Here is a 14521-nt window from a genome sequence, read left to right on the forward strand (position 1 = left end):
TATTAAGCAGATAATTAAAAAGTATTGGCAAAGTCCCTTGAAGGATGGGAGAAAAATTAGGGAACTATTAAACTTCACTACCAGGGAAACCCTGGATACTGTGCCAAACATTAGGGACACTCAAATCAAAAGGTCAAGCCCTTGATCTTGAGGCCTGTTCTTGTGAAGCTTATGTATGTAGTGGAAAAGCTTAGCTTACCTATAAGTACACCTAAGAGTTACCTCCAGAGGACATCTTTTGTTCTCAGACATAGTCTTTCTCTCTCTAAGTCCATTGCCCTGCCACCTACATGGGACATGACATCCAGAGAAAGGACAGTTTCCCTGGCAGCATGGGAGATGACCATCAGCAATGAGCCTGACCCTGGCACCATGGGATCAACAATGCCATCCTGACAAAAAGGGGGGAAAGATATGCAACAAATAAGATACCAGGGGCTGAAAGAGTTCAAATAAAGATGAAAAGAATTGGGGCAGCAGCTGGGCACTCTGCCATCTCCAGGGCATGTTCTCAACCCCCACAAAACTATGGGGAAGCAGTAAGGCTCTCCCCAATCCCTAATGAATGTGTTCCACCCTCTCTGAGGCCCGGGCCACCAAAACTCTCCCTGAACATTGAAGCAGAAGGCCTGCCCTCTGCCTTTGGGGCAAACTCACCCTTTCCACATATATGGGTGGGCCTGCACTTCTGACCTGAGATTTCTTGGTTTCAGCCCTTCAAAAATAACTTTGAAGTTATTTTTCCTTCAACTTGTCCCTTTTCTGTCTCTTTTAGTCCAGACTGGCCATGATTCTGTTTATACAGATCCCACAACACTCTTGTTGTTTTTTTATGCAGTGTACTGGGATCATACCCATTAGACAATAGAATTTACCACAAATCCTTTCTGGATAACTCCATCTCTAGTTTTGTTTTGTTTGTTTGTTTGAAATAGCTGGCTGGCTTGATGTTTGCTTAAATTCTCACATGGGGCACTATTCTCTGGGGTCTCCCCTTCTGGAAGGCCAGAATTTTCAGATCATCAATTTCTGGTTTCTTTGTACCCAAGATTTAGTTCTAAGCTTATCTCTTTCCAGTCACATTTTACTATAAGCTACAAGGAGAAGCCAAGCTGCATTTTTTCACATTTAGCTTGGAAATCTCTCCAAATAAGTACCAAAACTCACCACTTTTAAAATCTACTTTCGGCGGCGTCTTTAGCGGCGCCCAGTGCAGGATGGTGCTTGAGGCAGCGGCGGCGGCCGTGGCGGCGGCGTTGTTAGCGGCAGCGGGGGCTGTGGCGGTAACAGCGGTGGCGCCCGCGGATGGTATAAAATGGCGGATTTCGAGGAGTTGAGGAATATGGTTTCTAGTTTTAGGGTGTCTGAACTCCAAGTGTTACTAGGCTTTGCTGGACGGAATAAAAGTGGACGCAAACATGAACTTCTGATGAGGGCTTTGCATTTATTGAAGAGTGGTTGCAGCCCTGCTATTCAGATTAAAATCAGAGAATTGTATAGATGCCGATACCCACGGACTCTTGAAGGACTTTCTGATTTATCCACAATAAAATCATCAGTTTTCAATTTGGATGGTAGCTCATCACCTGTAGAACCTGACTTGGCCATAGCTGGAATCCATTCATTACCTTCCACGTCAGTTGCATCTCACTCACCGTCTTCTCCTGTTGGTTCTGTTCTTCTTCAAGATACTAAATCTACGTTTGAGATGCAGCAGCCATCTCCCCCAATTCCTCCTGTCCATCCTGATGTGCAGTTAAAAAACTTGCCCTTTTATGACGTCCTTGATGTTCTCATCAAGCCCACGAGTTTAGTTCAAAGCAGTATCCAACGATTTCAAGAGAAGTTTTTTATTTTTGCTCTGACACCTCAACAAGTTAGAGAGATATGCATTTCAAGGGATTTTTTGCCAGGTGGTAGCAGAGATTATACAGTCCAAGTTCAGTTGAGACTTTGCCTGGCTGAGACAAGTTGCCCTCAAGAAGATAATTATCCTAATAGTTTATGTATAAAAGTAAATGGGAAGCTGTTTCCTTTGCCTGGCTATGCACCACCTCCTAAAAATGGGATTGAACAGAAACGCCCTGGATGCCCCTTGAATATTACGTCTTTAGTTAGGTTATCTTCAGCTGTGCCAAATCAGATTTCCATTTCATGGACATCAGAAATTGGAAAGAATTACTCCATGTCTGTATATCTTGTACGACAGCTCACATCAGCCATGTTATTACAGAGGTTAAAAATGAAAGGTATTAGAAACCCTGATCATTCCAGAGTACTAATTAAAGAAAAACTTACTGCAGATCCTGATAGTGAAATTGCTACAACTAGCCTTCGGGTATCCTCGATGTGTCCTTTAGGGAAAATGAGACTGACAATCCCATGCCGTGCAGTGACTTGTACACACTTGCAGTGTTTTGATGCTGCCCTTTATCTACAAATGAATGAGAAGAAGCCCACCTGGATTTGTCCTGTGTGTGACAAAAAGGCTGCCTATGAAAGTCTAATATTAGACGGGCTTTTTATGGAAATTCTCAATGACTGTTCTGATGTGGATGAGATTAAATTCCAAGAAGATGGTTCTTGGTGTCCAATGAGACTGAAGAAAGAAGCTATGAAAGTATTCAGCCAACCGTGTACAAAAATAGAAAGTATGTGCAGAGTGATAGCAGAGAGCAAAGCACTGAGACACACACATTATTTAAGCTTTGGCAACTAGAACTGTGTTGGAGCTCAGTTTACCAACTGTCCTTTGATCACAAATTACATATGTAATTTCCTCCAAATGATTTTTTTTCTTTAAGAATTGTGCTGAGATTTATACCATCTTATCATAAGTTCTTTCATAGCATATTTGTAATTTGTAAAGTAAATGAAGCTATCTCCTACAGTTGTTTTAATATATGGTGGTTGTTACAAAATGCAAAGTTAAAAGTGACATTTCTACGGATAGTTTTTCAGAATTGCTTTTATGGTACCTGTTGGGGACACCCCAGGTGGAGGTGTGGTTAGAAAGACTGCATCATCCATTAATGGAGGTAGGCGGGTGTATTGTAGCTTAGTTGCTAAGAAGTGGAGCAAATTATTTTCTTAGATTCTTTTGTGGAAAGGAATTTGACCATTGCTTTGGTTTCTTAAGATGAATACTCAGACTTCAACTTCCTGTACCTCTTCACATTGGGCAGACAAGGGGAAAGGGGGAAATAAGGGTAATTTGAATAATTACAAACAGGTGTTGTATATATGTTATATTTAACAATAAAAAATGTTTTAAAAAAATCTACTTTCCATGCAAAATCAGGACACAATTTGGCCAAATTCTTTGTCACTTTAAACAAGGATAGCCTTTCTTCCAGTTTGCAACAGTATATTCATCATTTTGGTCTAAAGCCTAATCAGAAGTATCTTTAGAGTCCACATTTCTACCAAGAGTCTCTTCATTGCATCCTAGGCCTTCTCCATCAAGTGCCTCACAAATCTTAAAGAACCTTCCCCTTATCCATTTAAAAAGCCATTCCAACATGTTTGGTGTTTGCAAACTGCAACACCCCACTTCTCTGGTACCAATTGTTAATACTGCCAGAATTCAATAACCAGAAATGGGTTCACTTTTATAAAGGGAATTTATTAAGTTACAAACTTACAGTTCTATGGCCATATAAATGTTCAAACTAAAGCATCCAGGGAAAGATACCTTGACTCAAGAAATGCCAATGGATCTGGAACTCCTTTTTCAGCTGGAAAGACACATGGCTGGTGTCTTCTGATTTTCAGAGAGCTTCCCTGAGGGCATTTCCTTTCTGTATCTTCAAATGTCTCTCTCTGTGCTGGCCCTGAATCTTTCCGCAAATGTTTTCCTCTTAAAGGGCTCTAGTAAGTAACCCCACCTCGAATGGGTGGAGACATCTCCAAGAAAACTACCTAATCCAAAAGTCCCATCCACAATTGGGTGGGTCACATTTCCATGAAAACAACTTAATCAAAATGATTCCATCCAAAAATATTGAATCAGGATTAAAGAACAGGGCTTTTCTTGGGTACACAATAGTTTCAACTGGCACAACCACATTAACAAAACCAAGTATAAAAATCACAAGATCATCTCAATCAATGCAGAAATATCCTTTGACAAGATCCAGCATCCTTTCTTAATAAGAATAATTTTAGACAATCAGGAATAGAAGGAAATTTCCTCAACATGATAAAGTGCATGTTCTAGTTAGCAAGCTGCCAGAATGCAGTATACCAGGAATGGAATAGTTTTTTAAAAGGAGAATTAATTTAGTCACAAGTTTGCAGTTCTAAAGCTGTGCAAATATCCAATCTAAGGCATTCAGTGAAAGATACCTTGGTTCAAGAGGGCTGATGATGTTCAGGGGTTCTCTCTCAACTGGAAAGTCACACAAAAAATGTGACAATATCTGCTAGCTTTCTCTCCAGGTTTCTTGTTTCATGAAGCAACCCTGGGCATGTTTTCCTTCTTCATCTCCAAAAGTTCTCTAGCTGCATGGACTCTGAAGCCTTGCAACCCCACCTTGAATGGATTGAGACAAATATCCATGGAAACCATCTAATCAAAAGTTACCACCCACAATTGGCTGGGTCACATTTCCATAGAAACAGTCAAAAAGCTCCCACCCATCAGTACTGAATGAGGAAAAAAGACATGGCTTTTCTGGGGTGTACAACAGATTCAGACTGACATATTCCACCCTTTGGACCCCAAAAGATATGTTCTTTCCAAATTCTAAATACTTTCATTCCATAAGAATATCAGAAAGCCTTAAACCATTTCAGTAACAATACAGATGTAATGCAAAATCAGAAACAGTACAAAATATCATTAAAGTCAGCTACATGCTGACCTAAGGAAAAGTTCCTCTCTGGCTCTGGACCTGTAAAACTCAGAACAAGTTATTCGCTGCCAACGTACAAAGGAGGGACAGTCATAGGATGCATAGTCCCATTTCCATAGGGAAAACTTGGAGGGAACATAGGGGTCACCAGACCCAAGTAATCTCGAAAAACCTGCAGGGCAAAGTCCATTATACTTCAAAGTCTGAAAGTCATTTATCTTTGAGGTTTTAGAAAGCAGCAGTCCCACCCTTCCCAAGGGCCTATGCAGCAGCCCATATCTCTCTGAATTCAATCTTGGGGAACAGTGGGGAGATCACTCTGCACCCAAGCTCTCTCTCACCTCTGGGGCACATGCTCAACCCCTCCATAATAAGGTGGTGGCAGCCAGACTCTCCCCAATGCCAAAGGAATGTGCTCCACCTTCTACAAGGCCTGAGGCAGCACAATGCTTCTACTGCAAGGAGGTGGAAGGTCCATTCTCTGCCTTCGGAGCAAACTCACCCTCTCCTAGTGCTTGGGTGGGTCTGCTCTCTTGGCCTGAGGTTTCTCAACTTCAGCCCTTAGCCTTCATGCCTCTGGAGACATTTTACCTTCACTTTGTCCCTTTTCTGAGCCTTTTAGTCCAGACTGGCAGTGATTCTATTATACAGATTCCACAACACTCTTGTTGGCTTTCTATGTAGTAGGCAAGGATTATGTCATCTGATAGAAGGAGTTTCCATAAATCCTTCCTGAATAACTCCACCTCCAATCCTGGCTTTTACTGAAATGTTTGACTAGTTCAATATTTGGTTAAACCCTCATGGGGGACACTACTCTCTGGGCTCTTCCTTTCTGAAAGCTCAGAGTTTTCTAAAACGTCAATTTATGGTCTCTTTGTACCCAAGAGTTCAGTTCTCAACTTATCACTTTCCTCTAGCATAAACTTCAAGGAGCAGCCAGACACCATTTTCCACATTTACATTGGAAATTTTGTCTGATAAATACCCAAGTTCATTACACTCAAATTCTGCTCTGTATCTATAAAGAATGCCTTCCATCCAGTTTGGAACAGCACATTCATCATTTCTGTCTAAAGCCTCACCAGAGGTATCTTTACAGTCCACATTTCTACCAACAGTCTCTTCAAAGTATTCTAGGCATTCTCTATCAAGCTCCTCAAAACTCTTTCAGAATTTTCCCTTTATTCATTTAAAAAACCATTTCAACATGTTTGCTATTTGCAAACCGCATCAGCACTCTACTTTTCCAGTACCAAAATCCGTTCTAGTTTGCAGGTGGCCAGAATATGATATACGAGAAATGGAATGGATTTTAAAAAGGGAAATTTATTAAGTTGTAAGTTTGCAGTTCTAAGGCTGTGAAAATGTCCAATCTAAGGCATCCAGTGAAAGATACCTTGGTTCAAGAAGGCTGATGATGTTCAGGGTTTCTCTCTCAACTGGAAAGGCACATGGCAAACATGGCAATGTCAGCTAGCTCTCTCTCCAAGCTTCTTGTTTCATGAAGCTCCATGCTGGTGTTTTCCTTCTTCATTTCCAAAGGTCTCTGGCTGCATGGGCTCTGAAGCCTTTGACAAAATGGTTCCTTCTTAAAGGGCTACAGAAACCAACCCCACCTTGAATGGGTAGAGACACATCTCCATGGAAACCATCCTAATCAAAAGTTACCACCAAAATTGGGTGGATCACATTCCCATGGAAACAATCAAAAAAGTTCCCCCTCATCAATATTGAATGAGGATTACCAGATATGGCTTTTCTGGGGTACACAATAGATTCAAACCAGCACAGGGTATATATGAATCACCCACTGCTAACATCTTATTCAATGCAACAGACTGAAAATATTCCCTCGAAGAGTGCAAACAAGACAAAAATGCCCACTGTCACCACTGTTACTCTGTATTTCTTTAGAAATTCTAGCTAGAATAATTAGGCAAGAAAAAGATATAAAAGTTATCCAAAAGGGAAAGAAAGAAGTAAAACTTTCCTTATTTGTGGTTGACATGATCCAATATTCATAAAATTATGAAAACTCCACAACAAAACTACTGGAAATAATAAATGAATTCAGCAAGGTGGCAGGGTACAAAAGTACAAAAATTGGTAGTGTTTCTATACACGACCAATAAACAATTGAAAAAAGAAATCAAGAAAAAATTCTCTAACAACAGCAACTAAAATAATCAAATATCTAAGAATAAATCCTTGGCTCCTCTGCCACATGACAAGACACATTGCAGCATCTGCTCACGTTTCCGTTTTCTTCCAGGTTTCATTAATTTCGGCTTTTTGCTTCTGTAGCCACATATATGTATTTACATATGAATTTCTTTCCCTTAAAAACGACTCCAGTAAGAGGATTAAGAGACATTCTTATTGAGGTGGGTCATGCCTTAAGTGAAGTAGTCTCATCAGAAGGTCCTTATTACAATGGGCCCACACCCACAAAAATGGGTTAGATTTAAGAACACTTTTTTTTGTGGTACACACAGCTTCAAACCAACACAGATGTCAATTGTATCTAAAGCTATTTACAGATTCACTGTAATCCCTGTTAAAATCACAACTCTCTTTGCAGAAATGGAAAATCCAGCCATCAATTTATACAGAAGGATAGGGGGCCTTGAATAGACAAAACCATCTTAAAAGAGAAGAACGAAGTTGGAGAAGTCACACTTCCCAATTGTAAAACTTATTAAAAATCCACAATAATCAAAACAGCATGGTACTGGCACAAGGACTGACATATAGACTAGTGTAATCAAACTGAGAGTTCAGAAATCAAGCCTCACATTTATAGTTAACTAATTTTATTGAAAAGGTACAAATCCATTCAATGGGAAAAACAGTCTGTTCAACAAATGGTTCTGCCAAAACTGGATGTACAAATCCAAACGAATGAGGGTGGACCCCTACCTCACACCATATACAAACATCAACTCAAAATATATCATAGACCTAAACATAATCAACAGAACTATTAAACTCCTAAAAGAAAATGTAGGGAAGCATCTTCAGGACCTTGTATTAGGCAATGGTTTTTTAGACTTTACACCCAAAGCATAAGCAACAAAAGCAAAAAATAAATATATGGGATATCAACAAAAATAAAAGCTTTTGTGGATCAAAGGAATTTATCATTAACATAAAAAGGCAACCTACTCAATGGGAGAAAAATATTTGGAAACCAAATATCCAATAACGTTTTAATGTGTAGAATATATAAAGAAATCCTACAACTCAACAATAAAAAGACAAACAACCCATTTGAAAAAAAAATGGGCAAAAGACCTAAATAGACATTTCTCCAAAGAATATATACAAATGACCAAAAAGCACATGAGAAGATGATGAAGTTCTTATGCATTAGGGAAATGCAAATCAAACCCACAATGAGATACCATGTCACACCCACTAAAATGGCTACTAGTTTTTAAAAAATGGAAAATTCCAAATGTTGGTGAGGATGTGGAGAAATATAAGTGCTTATTCGATGATGGTGAGAAAACGAAATGGTGAAGACCCTGTGGAAAACAGTTTGATGGTCCCTCAGAAAGTTATTATAGAATTACCATATGACTTGGCAGTCCCACTTCTAAATATATACCCAAAAGAACTGAAAGCAGGGGTTCAAACAGATATTTTCACACTGATGATCACAGCAGCATTATTCACAATTGCTAGACTATGAAAGCAACCCATGTCCAGCAAATGGTGAATGGATAAACACAATATGGTATATACACATAATGGAAAATTATTCAGCCATATAAAAGGAATGAAGTCAGCTTCTCCTAATTTGAAGAATGCCCACACTCATCTTCCTTTGAGCATGTACTTATGCTACATATTAAAGTTTTGAGTTGTACACACTGGCTGGTCTTTGGATTCTTTGGCTGTACACACTGACTAGTCTTTGAGTTCTTTCTTACAGCTGAGTGAAGAACATTCTCAGCATCTGTCCCTGCTTGGGGTCCAGACTTCTCTGAAAATTCCAGTGGCTCTCTAGCATCCAACAAGAATTCCCAGGACTCTCCAAAATAGAGCAGAGAATTTCTGGGTCTCTCTGGTATCCAGCAGAGAATTCCTGAAGCTCTGCAGCATCCAGCCAAGAGCTCCTGGGGTTCTCCGGTATCAAGCTTATTAAACTATTTGGTTCTACACACTGACTACTCCTTGGATTCTTTCCTGTGTCTGAGTCAAGAACCCTCACAGCCTTTGGTTGAGGTATCTATTTCTCTGGGAACTCCTGGGGCTTTCTAGCATCAAACTTATTAAAGTATTTGGTTGTAAAAGGATGAATACTGTATGGTCTCACTGATATGAACTAACATTAATGAATGAACTTAGAGGATTTCAGTTAAGAACAGAGGTCATTAGGAGGTAGAAATAGCATAGATATTGGATAATTGGAGCTGAAGGGATACAGATTGTGCAACAGGACTGATTGTAAAAATTAAGAAATGGATGACACAATATTACCTGATTGTAGCACAATAATGTAAGTCACCACATGAAGCTGACTGTGAGAATGATAGAGGGAGGAGGGCTGAAGCACATATGAAACCAGAAGGAAAGATAGATGATAAAGACTGAGATGGCACAATCTAGGAATGCCTAGAGTATACAATGATAGTGAATGAATGTACAAGTTAAAAAAATATTGTTGCATGAGGAAGAACAAAGGAATGTCAATATTGCAGGGTGTTGAAAATAGATGGTCATTCATATTTTAAAATTTCAACTTCATATGAGACTAAAGCAAATAAAATATTTATTTGGTACAAAATTTATATTTTGACTAGTGCATTTCCTAATATAACTTATATGACAGGTTAATTGAATACCATAAGTACATGGAACCTTGAATAAGGCATGAGATTTTTTAGATTTGTCCAGCATGATGCCCCAATAAATCCTAGAGTGATTTGAACAGTGAATAAAGAAGTATTGGCAAAGTCTCCTTGGGGGAATGGTGAGAAAGGGGGGAAATTCAACTTCCCCATGTGGAGAATTCCTGATATTCTCACAAGCAGTCGAGACAACCAAAGCAATGGGCCAAGCCCTCAATCTTGGGGTTTGCTCATATGGAACTTATCCCTGCAAAGGATAGGCTAAGCCTATTTAAAATTAGGCCTAAGAGTCACCCCCAGAGACTCTCCTGTAGCTCAGATGTGGCCTACTTCTTTCTCAGCCAACCAGGCAAGCAAACTCATCATCTCCCCCTCTGTACGTGGAACATGACTCCCAGGGGTGTAAACTTCCCTGGTAACATGGAACAGAAATCCTAGAATGAGCTGGGACTCAGCATCAAGGAATTGAGAAACCTTCTCCACTGAAAGGGGGAAGAGAGAAGTGTCAGTGGCTGAGAGATTTCAAACAGAGTCAAGAGGTTATCCTGGAGGTTATTCTTACGTATTATGTTAGCTATCCCCTTTTTAGTTTAAGGTGTATTAGAGAAGTTAGAGGGAAGTGCCTGAAACTATACAGCTGTGTTCCGGCAGCCATGTTTCTTGAAGATGATTGTATAATGATATAGCTTTCGCAATGTGACTGCGTGATTGCGAAAACCTTGTATCTGATGTTCCTTTTATCTATGGTATGAGTAAACGAGTAAAAAATATGGATTAAAAATAAATAAATAAGTAATAGGGGGAACAAATGTTTAAAAAAAATGATTTGGTTGTACACACTGACTACTCTTTGGATTTTTTTCCTATGACTTAGTCAAGAACCTTCACAGCACTAGCCTTTGGTTGAGGTATCAAATTCCTTGAGAACTCCTCGGCCTGTCTGACATCAGCTTGGCAACCATGAAGAGACTCAATAGTGCTTCCTACAGCATGCAGTAGAGCACGGATCACCCACAACTGAGTCAAATTCTGGGTAGACACATCAGCAACTAGCAACGCATCATCCAGACTAGTAGGCAACCTAACATTTGCTGTCTCTCTAAACTCCACTCAAGGAATATTCTTACTGTGTGGGAATAAAATCTACCTTAGTTTACCCTCATGGTGGTCAGTGAATATGGTCCCAATACTCAGACTAAAAAGTGGAAATGAGCCTTATCAACTCCCAGCTTCCCAGCCTGTCATCTCAAATTGGAATAAAAGAGTGGTTCAGTTCCTAATCCCCCTCCTAGCCACCATTGGGATCAGGGGAGCTGTAGCTACTGGAGCTGCAGAAATAACCTGGGCAGAGTTGGTCCACCATACTATCTCCCTTGAATTATCAACTAGCATTGAACAAACAGCCTCTTCCCTAACCCTTTTCCAATCCCAGGTAAGTTCATTACCTGCTGTCATCCTCCAAAACCTGCAAGCCCTAGATGCCCTTACAGCAGACCATGGAGGAACATGTGCATTCTTGGGACATGATTTTTGTTTTTATATTAAGCAGAGCTAAAAAATGACACAGAATTTGATGCACTTAAAGACCAGGCCACTCAATTTTCCACTGAGCCCCAAGATCACCCATTTAATTTATTTAATTTTCTGCCACCTGGGAGAGATGCCATTCTTTGCTCCACCCTTTTCTGTTTAATGGGACTAGCCACCCTAGTTCTCCTTGGTTTTTGTGAGTTTCTCTCTCTCTCTCTCTCTCTCAGAATGCTGCACCTTGACAGGAACAGAACAAGTCATTGTACAGATTGGACACCCTTGTAAGACACTGACAGGAAACTAAGGGGCCAAACCAGAACAGAAAAGATGTGAAAACCCCCATGCAATCTCAGAAGAATTGGTAGATATGATAACTAGAGAATTCTGCTCCTATTATAGGCAAGGAAAACACTCCCTCTGTCAGCAGGAAACAATTACAGAATAATTAACTCCCTTATTAAGTACCCCTTAATATCAGGGATGGAATTCTGTGAAAGGGGAATGAGGCAGTTTAGATAGGGGGGGGGAGTGACCCTAAGACCTATAATAAAAATTCCTTTTAGTAAACACATACTTAGCCCCCATGCATCTAGACCTCATTCAGGGCAGCACCTGAAAAGAACCAATGAAAAGTGCAGCTCATCAATCCCTTATTACCATAGCCAGAGGGGAAGGGCCCCTCCAATTCCTTCTAATGCAAGGATCCTGATCTCAGACTGTGTCTCCTTTGGAGAATACCCACACTCATCTTCTTTTGAGTGTGTATTTTCACTATGCACTAAAGTTTTGAGCTGTTAAAAAAAGAAGGAATGAAGTTCTGATACATATAACAACATGGATGAAACCTGATGACATCAGGTGAGTGAAATAAGCCAGGCAGAAAATGACAAATATTGTATGATACCATTGATATGAAATGATTAGTATAAGCAAACTAAAAAATAAAATAAAACAGACATAATTAGATGTGGTAGTTAGGTTCAGGTGTCAACTTGGCCAGGTGATGATGCCATATTGTTCTATTGCTGTGGACTTAAATCATCAGTATGTGAAATTCATCTATGGCTGATTACATTTGTACTTGGCTAAAGGGAGTGCCTTCCACCATGAGTGAGGTTTAACTTAATTAGCTGGAGGTGTAAAAGAGAGAGGTCAGAAGGGTGCTCACAGCTCAGCCCAGACATTTGGAGACACAGAAAGAAATCGCCCTGGGGAAAGTTTTTGGAACCCAGAAGCCATGAGAGAAGGCCAACAGATGTCGCCATGTGCATCCCATGTGACAGAGAAACTCAGATGAAAGCTGGCTGCCTTTACTCTGAAGAATTATAAATTTTTAACTAAATAAATCCCTTTATTAAAAGCTGATCCATCTCTGGTGTGTTGCATTCTGGTAACTTCAGCAAACTAAAACATTAGTATAAGAGTCAAAAGCTAGTATATAGGTTTCCAGTGGACTGGATGGTGATAGGAAATAGGGACTTAAGGCTTAAAACGTTCAGTTTCCATTTAGAACAATGGAAATGTTTTGGAAATGGATGACGGTAATGGTAGCACAACATTGTGAAAGTAACTAACAGCACTGAATGATATAGCTGAATATGGTTAAAAGGGGAAACATTAGGCTGTATATATAGTAAGTTTCTTGAAAAAACAAAGTCCATGGAACTTCACAACACAAACAGTGCACCCTAAGTTAAATCATGGACTATAGCTAATAGTGCAATTATACAAATGTGCTTTCATTAATTGTAACAATGTTCCACACCAAAGCAAGGTGTTAATAATAGGATGGCATATGGGAATCTGGTATTTTAGGCATTACTTTTCTGTAAACCTACAAATTCTCTAATCAAAAACATGGTAGGAATAAGATAGATTATTGAAAAAATAATATTTGGGCAATCGAGAAGGTGCCTGAAAAAAATATATCGATCCTTACCTCATGTACTTTGATAAATTCCAAGTGGTCCAAATAATTAAAGGTAAAATGGAAAAACATAAAAGTGAGCTAGACTTAACAGACATATATAGAACATTACACCCCACAATGGCAGGATACGCCTTTTTCTCAAGTGCTCAAGTTTCATTCTCAAGGATAGAATATATACTGGTTACAAAGCAAGCCTCAATAAATTTAAAAAGATTAAAATCATACAAAACACTTTCTCAGATCATAAAGGTATGAAGTTGGAAATTAATAATAGGCAGAGTGCCAGAAAATTCACAAATATATGGAGGCTCAACAACATACTCTTAAACAACCAGTGGGCCAAGGAAGAAATTACAAGAGAAATCAGTAAGTATCTCAAGGCAAATGAAAATGAAAACACAACATATCAAAATTTATGGGATGCAGCAAAGGCAGTGCTAAGAGGGAAACTTATTGCCCTAAATGCCTATTTCAAAAAAAAAGAAGAAAGAGCAAAAATCGAAGAAATAATTGTCCAATTGGAAGAACTAGAGAAATAACAGCAAATTAAAAGCAAAGCAAGTAAAAGGAAAGAAATAATGAAAATTAGAGCACAAGTAAATGAAATTGAGAACATGAAAACAATTGAGGAAATCAACAAAACCAGAAGTTGGTTCTAAAATCAATAAGATTGATGGACCCTTAGTGAGTTTGACAAAAAGAAGAAAGAGGATGCAAATCAATAAAATCAGAAATGGAAGAGGAGACATAACCACTGACCCCACAGAAATAAAGGAAGTAATGAGAGGATACAATGAACAACTTTATGCTAATAAATTCAACAATGTAGATGAAATGGACAACTTCCTAGAAAGGCACGAACAACCAACATTGACTCGAGAAGAAACGATGGTCTCAACAAACCAATCACAAGTAAAGAAATTGAATCAGTCATTAAGAAGCTCCTCAAAAGAAAAGTCCAGGACCAGATGGCTTCACATGTGAATTCTACCAAACATTCAAGAAAGAATTAGTACCAATCCTTCTTAAACTCTTCAAAAAAATTGAAGAGGAGGGAAACCTACCTAACTCATTTTATGAAGCCAACATCACCCTCATACCAAAGCCAGACAAAGATATTACAAGAAAAGAAAACTACAGGCCAATCTCTCTAATGAATGTAGATGCAAAAATCCTCAACAAAATTCTTGCAAATCGAATCCAGCAGCAAATTAAAAAAATTATATACCATGACCAAGAAGGATTCATTCCAGGTATGCAGGATGGTTCAACATAAGAAAATCAATTAATGTAATGCAACATATCAACAAATCAAAGTGGAAAAACCACATGATCATTTCAATTAA

The 14521-nt window shown here is 39.1% G+C and overlaps 1 pseudogene; it reads left to right on the top strand.

Annotated features, from left to right (window-relative positions):
- The first annotated feature begins 1250 nt into the window (after positions 1-1250).
- Positions 1251-2719, top strand: LOC143671696 (E3 SUMO-protein ligase PIAS2 pseudogene; annotated as a pseudogene).
- Positions 2720-14521: the final 11802 nt, after the last annotated feature.

Source organism: Tamandua tetradactyla, chromosome X (genome assembly GCF_023851605.1).
Source record: "Tamandua tetradactyla isolate mTamTet1 chromosome X, mTamTet1.pri, whole genome shotgun sequence".
Lineage (NCBI taxonomy): Eukaryota > Metazoa > Chordata > Mammalia > Pilosa > Myrmecophagidae > Tamandua > Tamandua tetradactyla.